Consider the following 7,351-nt stretch of genomic DNA (forward strand, 5'->3'; position numbering starts at 1 on the left):
GGATGCCAGACAAGGCCGCCTGTGAGTCAGAAGATGATACCAAGAAGTCCGGTTTGTGTCTTGGCTGTGGAAACCTAAGAACGTTATATTCTGAGCCTCACTGGCTGTTTTTTGTCTCCCTCACTGGCTGTTTTTTGTCTCCCTCACCTCCCCCAGTTTGTGAAATGGAGGCAAGAACGTTTTCTCCCTGGAAATGCAGCGACTGAAGGATCCATTGGCTGGAAGGGGGTCTGATGGTAGGCCCGCGGGAGTAGGATTCACATAGCAGTGTGTGGTCCTGGCCTTCACAGGCTCATTGGAAGTAAATGTGCTAACACTGGAGGAGAAGGGGAGCCTCCAGAACATAGGTGTGGTGGGGGGATGAGACCCCTGAGGACAGACGTTGTTGTATGAGGAAGGATGTGACAGATTTCCTAGGGCCATGGCAGCCAAGAGATCAGCGCTACTGTGGGGCAGAAGGTGGGTAGCAGGAAAACTTGTGAAAGCCAGTGCTATGGGTAAGGACAGCAGGTGACCAGCAGGGAGATGCTGGCGGCCCCACTGCCGGGCACCTGCGAGAGCAAGGGAGAAAGACAGACGGGGAGAGCCTGTCCCTCGGAGCCCGTTCTTGCCCCCTCCCTGCTCGTTCTTTCGGGCTCCTCTCCAGGGGCCCATCCCTAGCCTGCGGATGGCCTTGGAATTAACAGTCTGCTGGGCACTGGTCCGTGCAGCAGACTGCGAGCTAGGTGTTAACAGAGTGTGAATGGACTTTGTAAGGGCGAGGCCAGTACGAGAGACACAGACGGGAAACAGCTCGGGTGGTGTGGGGAAGGGGCCAGGGCTACGCAGAGAGGGTGGAGCAGGAGGTACAAATAGCTGGAACACAGGGTGGTGAACGGCAGGGTGGGGGCGGGGTCTGTGTCTGGGTGTATGCCAGACAGACCCTGGGGAGGTCCTTGGGTGAAAGGCTTACAAGTAGTCTGAGTTGAAATGAGCTGGTACATTTTAAGTTGGACTGGAGAAGGGCCCTAGGGCTGCCCCAGGCTGGCCTCAGAAGCAGGCTTACAGGGTGGATCTGACTGGGGATCCCTAGGCAGGAGGGAAGCAGAGAACTGGGGGAGGTTTGAAGAGCAGAGAGTGGCCAGGGTGTCCTGGGAATAATAAGAGCATTAGCTCCTGTTTACAGAAGCATTTTCCAGTCCAGGCTCATTTGAAGCACTTTGCACCCAGTAAGGCACGTCATCACTACAGTTAGCATAAGGGGTGGACGACGCATTGGTGTCCTCATCTTACACAGGAGCACATGGAAGCACAGAGAAGCTGGCAGTGTCCTTGAGAACACACAGCTAGAAAGCGGTAAAGCCAGCATCTGTAACAAGGCAATTAACTTGAGAGCCCTGCATTACCCATTCCTAGAGAGAAACACTGAGGCCCAGGGCAGCTCACTAGGAACAGAGAGAGATGCAAGACCATTCTAGAAACAGTCTTCTCAGAATGCTGCAGCTCTTTGGTGTGTTGGTGTGGTGTGTGTGTGTGCGCGTGTGTGCGTGTGCGTGTGCTTGTGCGTATGTGTGTGTGTGTGTGTGTGTGGTAGAGAGGTCCTTTCAGCATCAGGAGCTGTGGGTGGGAGACACTGTTAGAAAAATTCACTCTATGATTGCCCAGGTCTATTCTGTCGATGCCTGGCCAATCAGACACTTCCATCCAGGACTGCGGATGCAAAGGATGCTCAATCAGACACTGAGCTTAGAATTCATTTCTCACTGGTCGCGGTCCTGATTACAGCTTTGGCTGCACTCCGAACTTTGGCTTCCATCGGCCAAGTTAGGATCGAGCCTCTCCTTCCATTCTATGAACTACTCTTCTGTTTCCTTCCTGAAAGTTCTCTTTGTGCTTCCGGTGAGACCTAGATCAGGCTCTGTCCCTGACAAGCCGGTGCCTGGACCACCAGAGCGGGAGTAGGGTCGTGGCTAGGGGGGCCTATCAAGATGGAGGGCTTGTGCACACAGCTGGGCGAGTCAGAAGCATTCCTGGGTTTGCAGAAGGACAGAGTTCGGTTTCAGCAGGTCACACTGCAGTGCGGGGGAGTTCCTGAAGAGTGGATTGTCAAGAAGCTACAAAGTAGGGCCCTGTGGTGAGATTGTGTTCCCCAAAATATTGTGCACCCTAATAAGCTTATCTGGGGTCAGAGAACAGAACAGCCACTAGATACAGAGGCTAGAAAATGGTGGCACACACGCCTTTAATCCTAGCATTCCAGAGTCTGGATCTCTGTGAGTTCAAAGCCACACTGGAAACAGCCAGGCGTGGTAACAAGAGCCTTTAATCCCAGGAAGTGATGGCAGGAAGCAGAAAGGTATTTAAGGTGTGAGGACGAGGAACTAGAGCTGGTGAAGCTTTTAGGCTTTTGAGTAGCAGTTTAGCTGAGATTCGTTCTGGATAAGGACGCAGAGGCTTCCAGTCTGAGGAAACAGGATCAGCTGAGGTAGCTGTGGCCTGTTCTGCTTCTCTGATCTTCCAGCGTTCACCCCAATACCCGGCTCCAGGTTTGATTTTATTAATAAGACCTTTTAAGATTCGTGCTACAGGGCCCCGACTGGGACCCGCTCCTCGAGTTCAGGGTGTGGAGACGGAGCACAGGCTTTGACAGCAACCCTGCAATCACCGTGTGGAAGGGTGCAGAGCTGGCAGCACCTGGCTGGAGGAGCCAGGCAGGTGTCACCGAGGGAAGGGCAAGACAGGCGCACTATCAGGGACGCAAATGACAGGCTTCTGCCGGTGTCCTCCAGGAAGAGGCCCCCTCACGGTTCAGCCGGTGTCAAAGGAGACTCGTATTGACCTATCCTGTCTAAAAGGTCATTCCCCAACCTATCCCTGTGGCCAAAAGCTGCTGCACAGAGACTAGCCAGGCTCAGGACACTTAACGACAGCTATGGTACCTAAGAGACAGAGTACTTCCTGTCTAAGCCATGTGTACTGCGGACGAAAAGGAAACCCTAAGGAAAATGTGGTCCCCTTGCCTCCTTAGTGTCTGGGTCACAGGCCTGCACCACTTGGCTCAGGTTTTAGGATTTCCTTTTGGATTGGGGAAATCTGGGCCAAGCTGTAGATTGGGAGGGAAGAAGCCACAGAGAGAGCCAGGAGATGCAATGGGGAAACTGAGGACGCAGGCAGAGGAAAGGGTGCAGTCAAGGGCAGAAGGTGAGAGTTTATCTTTTCAAGGGGATGTGGCTGTTTCTCGGAGTGGGAGGAAAGAGAGGAAGGGGGTCCAGAGCACCGGCCTCGGGTCACCTGTTTCTTTAGGTCTCATGCAGGTGAGCGTGAGCCTTAGAGACGGACGTCAGGGATACCAATCCCCATCCTGGTGTACCCCTGGCCCTGGGCAAGTCACAGCCATGTCCACTTCCTCACCTAGGAAGTGAGGCTGTAGCTGCCCGTACTCAGGATTAAATGAGGTCGTGTTTGGAAGTGTCTGGGGACTGGTGCATCTGGCACCCGGAGAGACCTTGCCTGAGCTGTTCCATGGCGACTCTTCCAAGGATGGTGGCAAGTTCCACCCAATGGGCTCTAGCCACTGCCTACTGATTAGACAGGCCTTCCATGGCCCCGGAGGGTCCCACTCAAATCCTGCCATGTTCCCCAGAGGATGTTTCATGTGGGCTCATAATGTGTGTGTGCTCGCTGAGGGCCGTGGCTATCTCCACGGCAGTGTGGTACAGTGAGTTCCCACCGGCGGGGACCTTCTTGTCTTTGTGCCACATCTGTTGGGAGGTTCCGAGGGAAGCCATCTGTGTTTCCACGAGCCGGCCTTCATTCACCACGGCCCGATCACCTTCTGTGGGACTGGACAGAGGGTGGCTTTGGCAGGCTGCCTCTGCTGTAATACTACGATTCCGGTCTCTCTGAGGGCAAAATCTTTCCACTGAGTCCCTTGGAAACGTCCTCGGCCTGTCTGGCCGTCACTCCTGACTGCTCAGTGACTTCTGACCCCAGCATGTACACAAGCTGCCAGGCTCACAGAAAAATGACTTGCCACAGGAAAACCCAGTCCCGCAGAGAGCTTGAACAAAGTGAAATGCTCTGCCCTGGGCAAGAGCACCCAAAAATGAGGGGGTGGGGCTAAAGCCCCAGGGCACAATCTCTCAGCATCAGAGGGAGCAGAGGGAGCCCTCTCCAGCTGTAAGGTACACTAGTCACCCAAGCCTAGGCCGGGGCCCTCATCACAGTCAGTTACCTGAAGATCTGACTTCTGCTCCCGATCTCGGCCAGGCTGAGGGCAAACTCAAGACCCTCCTCCCAAATCCTCACTCCCTCTCTCGCAGACTCTGGTTTCAACAGAACTCTCTCCTTCTGATAGACGTGGTCCCCATGTGTCATTAGGTGAACCGGAATGTTTTTTAAGATTAGAAACTGAAGCCAGGCAGTGGTGGCGCATGCCTTTAATCCCAGCACTTGGGAGGCAGAGCCAGGCGGATCTCTGTGAGTTCGAGGCCAGCCTGAGCTACAGAGCGAGATCCAGGACAGGCACCAAAGCTACACAGAGAATCTCTGTCTCGAAAAACCAAAAAAAAAAAAAAAAAAAAAAAAAAAAAAAAAAAAAAAAAAAAAAAAAAAAAAAGAAAAGAAAAAAAAAAAAAAAAAGAAGTGTGAACATTTGCCAAAGTCATCACTGGCGTGTATCGAGTGCTCCTAGGAGGAGGGGAGTGGAAAGGGGAAGGATCGGAGTTACTATGTTATGTGTTTAAGGAGGCCAGACGGTGGTGGCGCACACCTTTAATCTCAGCACTCAGGATGCAGAGGCAGGAGGATCTCTGTGAGTCTGAGGCCAGCCAGGTCTGTGTATCGAGCTCCAGAACGGCCAGGATTACATAGAGAGACCCTATCTCAAAAAACAAAACAAAAAACCTAAAAGAAACAACACCAGAGGCTGGGGAGGTGGCTCAGTGGCTAAGAGCACTTGCTGTTCTTCCAGAGGCCCTGGGTTCAGTTCCCGGCACCCTTAGCAGGAGGCTGGGACCTGGGTTCAGTTTCCTGCACCCTTAGCAGGAGGCTGGGACCTGGTTCAGTTCCCTGTACCCAGCAGGGCAGTTCCCTGTACCCTTAGCAGGAGGCTGGGACCTGGGTTCAGTTCCCGGCACCCTTAGCAGGAGGCTGGGACCTGGGTTCAGTTCCCGGCACCCTTAGCAGGAGGCGGGACGGGTTCAGTCCGGCACCGCAGGAGGCTGGACCTTCATTCCCGCACCCTAGCAGGAGGCTGGGACCTGGTTCAGTTCCCGCACCCACCCTGCGGCTGCCCTCCTGTGGCCTCCTCAGTTTCCTGCACTCATGTGGCAGACATCCAAACTGATATTTACACACACACACACACACACACACACACACACACAAAACCATTGAAAACTTTTCCCTAAAAATTACTTTTTAAAATGAAATATCAACAAGAAAAAAGTCTGTATATGTCCAGTACAGACACATTTTTTTTTTTTCTGAAATTTCTTCTCCGTGCCTGACTGCATAGAGGAAGAGCCCACAGGTAGGGAGGTTTAATCTACATGAATAGGGGGCTGGGGACTGGCTTGGAGGTAGACTCTTGCCTAGTGTTTACAAGTCCCAGGTTCAAGTCCCATTACCCCAGAAACAAAGCAAAAATGAGAACAAGAAAACGTGTGAACATCACTGCATGAAAGTCATATTTCCGTGACAAAACACTAGAAACAACAGAAATACAGTCAGCAGGACCCAAGTTTGTGAGTGTCAGGCGGACAGTGAGTGAGAGTCACGTGGTTCTCCAGAGCTTTCCTGAAGTAATGGCTCCCTGCCACAGGCTCGGGCCTGAGGTTTAGCGCATCTCAGCCCGAGGCCCCTCTGCCTCTGGTTGTCCCGATTCTCCACTCTGTCTGACTCTGAGGCTGGGAAAGCCTTTCTTTAAGTTCCTTCCCCAGAAGTCTTTGGGATTTTTGTCCCAGGCTAACTGGGTGGCTGAGAAACAAAGAACATACCACCCTATTCTGGCTACTGGCGGAGCCTATAAAATAAACATGATTAGAAAAGCCAGTGACCACCAGGACACTGAAGAAACGGAGCGACTGAATCGAACTCAACAAAAGCCTCCCCTCCCCCCACCCCACTCCACCCACCCCCGCCTCAGCCTCAACAGAAAAACCCAGCTCCCCAAGCTGGGTGGGATACAGCCCAGGCCTGTTTGGGTGATATTTATATAAGACGCTGGGTTCCTCCCCAGGGCAAGTAAAGTCAGCTGTAAAATTTGAAGGTGCATTTTAAAATTGTTTCAAATCCAGTGTGTTTCCTGTCTGGCGCTGTACACAGGCACTGGTAGTACGTGTGCCTGTGTGGCCTGGAGGTCCTGTTAATGAGAGAGAGAGAGGTGGAGATGCTGGGGGGCCCCAAACATTCAAACAGGGGGTGGGGGAGACCTGTTGTTGGTCAGGGTGTGCCTTCGTAGTGTTGGAATGCCTATAAAGGGCCTCTAGCCTCAGGAGGGTGGTTTAGTTAGTCTGAGAAATTAGCATCTTTGAAAAACCACCATATTATAAATGATTAGCTAATGGCCCGGAGGAACAGTGATCCAGGTCTGTTATTTTGTGTGATACTGTAGGACAACACAGCCTAACTAGAGTGCAGCAACCTGCAATTTGACCAGCGAGATAAGGAGATGTGTGGTCCTCTGTCGCACAGACCCGTGTCCATCCAGTTTGGCCTGGAATGTCTTCCCAGAGATAAAGATCCAGGTGGCCCTCACCTGGCTTCCTATCATTCCACACGGAGGAATCACTCCCTCTCCGCGTCCCTGTGACCCTTTGTCCCTTCTCTTCTGAAATGTAACTGAACTGTCCCTTCCCATGGCCAGGCCTTTGAGGAGCAGAAACAGGCCTTTCCTGGCTGTTCTGGTCCTTGTTTGGTAAAAGCTATCACACTGAGGGTGTTTTTTTTTTTAAAAATAATTCCTTTCTTTTCTTTCTTTCTTTCTTTCTTTTTTTTTTTTTTGTTGTTGTTTGTTTGTTTTTTCAAGACAGGGTTTCTCTGTGTAGTTTTGTTGCCTGGCTGGCCTCGAACTCACAGAGATCTGCGTGGCTCTGCCTCCTGAGTGCTGGGATTAAAGGCATGCGCCACCACCGCCCGGCTTTTTAAAACAATCCCAGCTCTTAACTTTGCCTTGTCCCAGCTAATCACTTTAGATTTAGCACTGGTGAGGCTGGGCGGGAAAGACGGTTCTGCAAGGAAAGGTGCTTGGCATCCAGACCTTGGAATCCACATGGTGGGAGGGAACTGACTTGAAGTGTCCATTTACCACCCACCCCATGCCTACACACACACACACACACACACACACATGCATGCATGCACACACATG

This window comes from Peromyscus leucopus, chromosome 6 (genome assembly GCF_004664715.2).
Source record: "Peromyscus leucopus breed LL Stock chromosome 6, UCI_PerLeu_2.1, whole genome shotgun sequence".
In the NCBI taxonomy this organism is placed as follows: Eukaryota; Metazoa; Chordata; class Mammalia; order Rodentia; family Cricetidae; genus Peromyscus; species Peromyscus leucopus.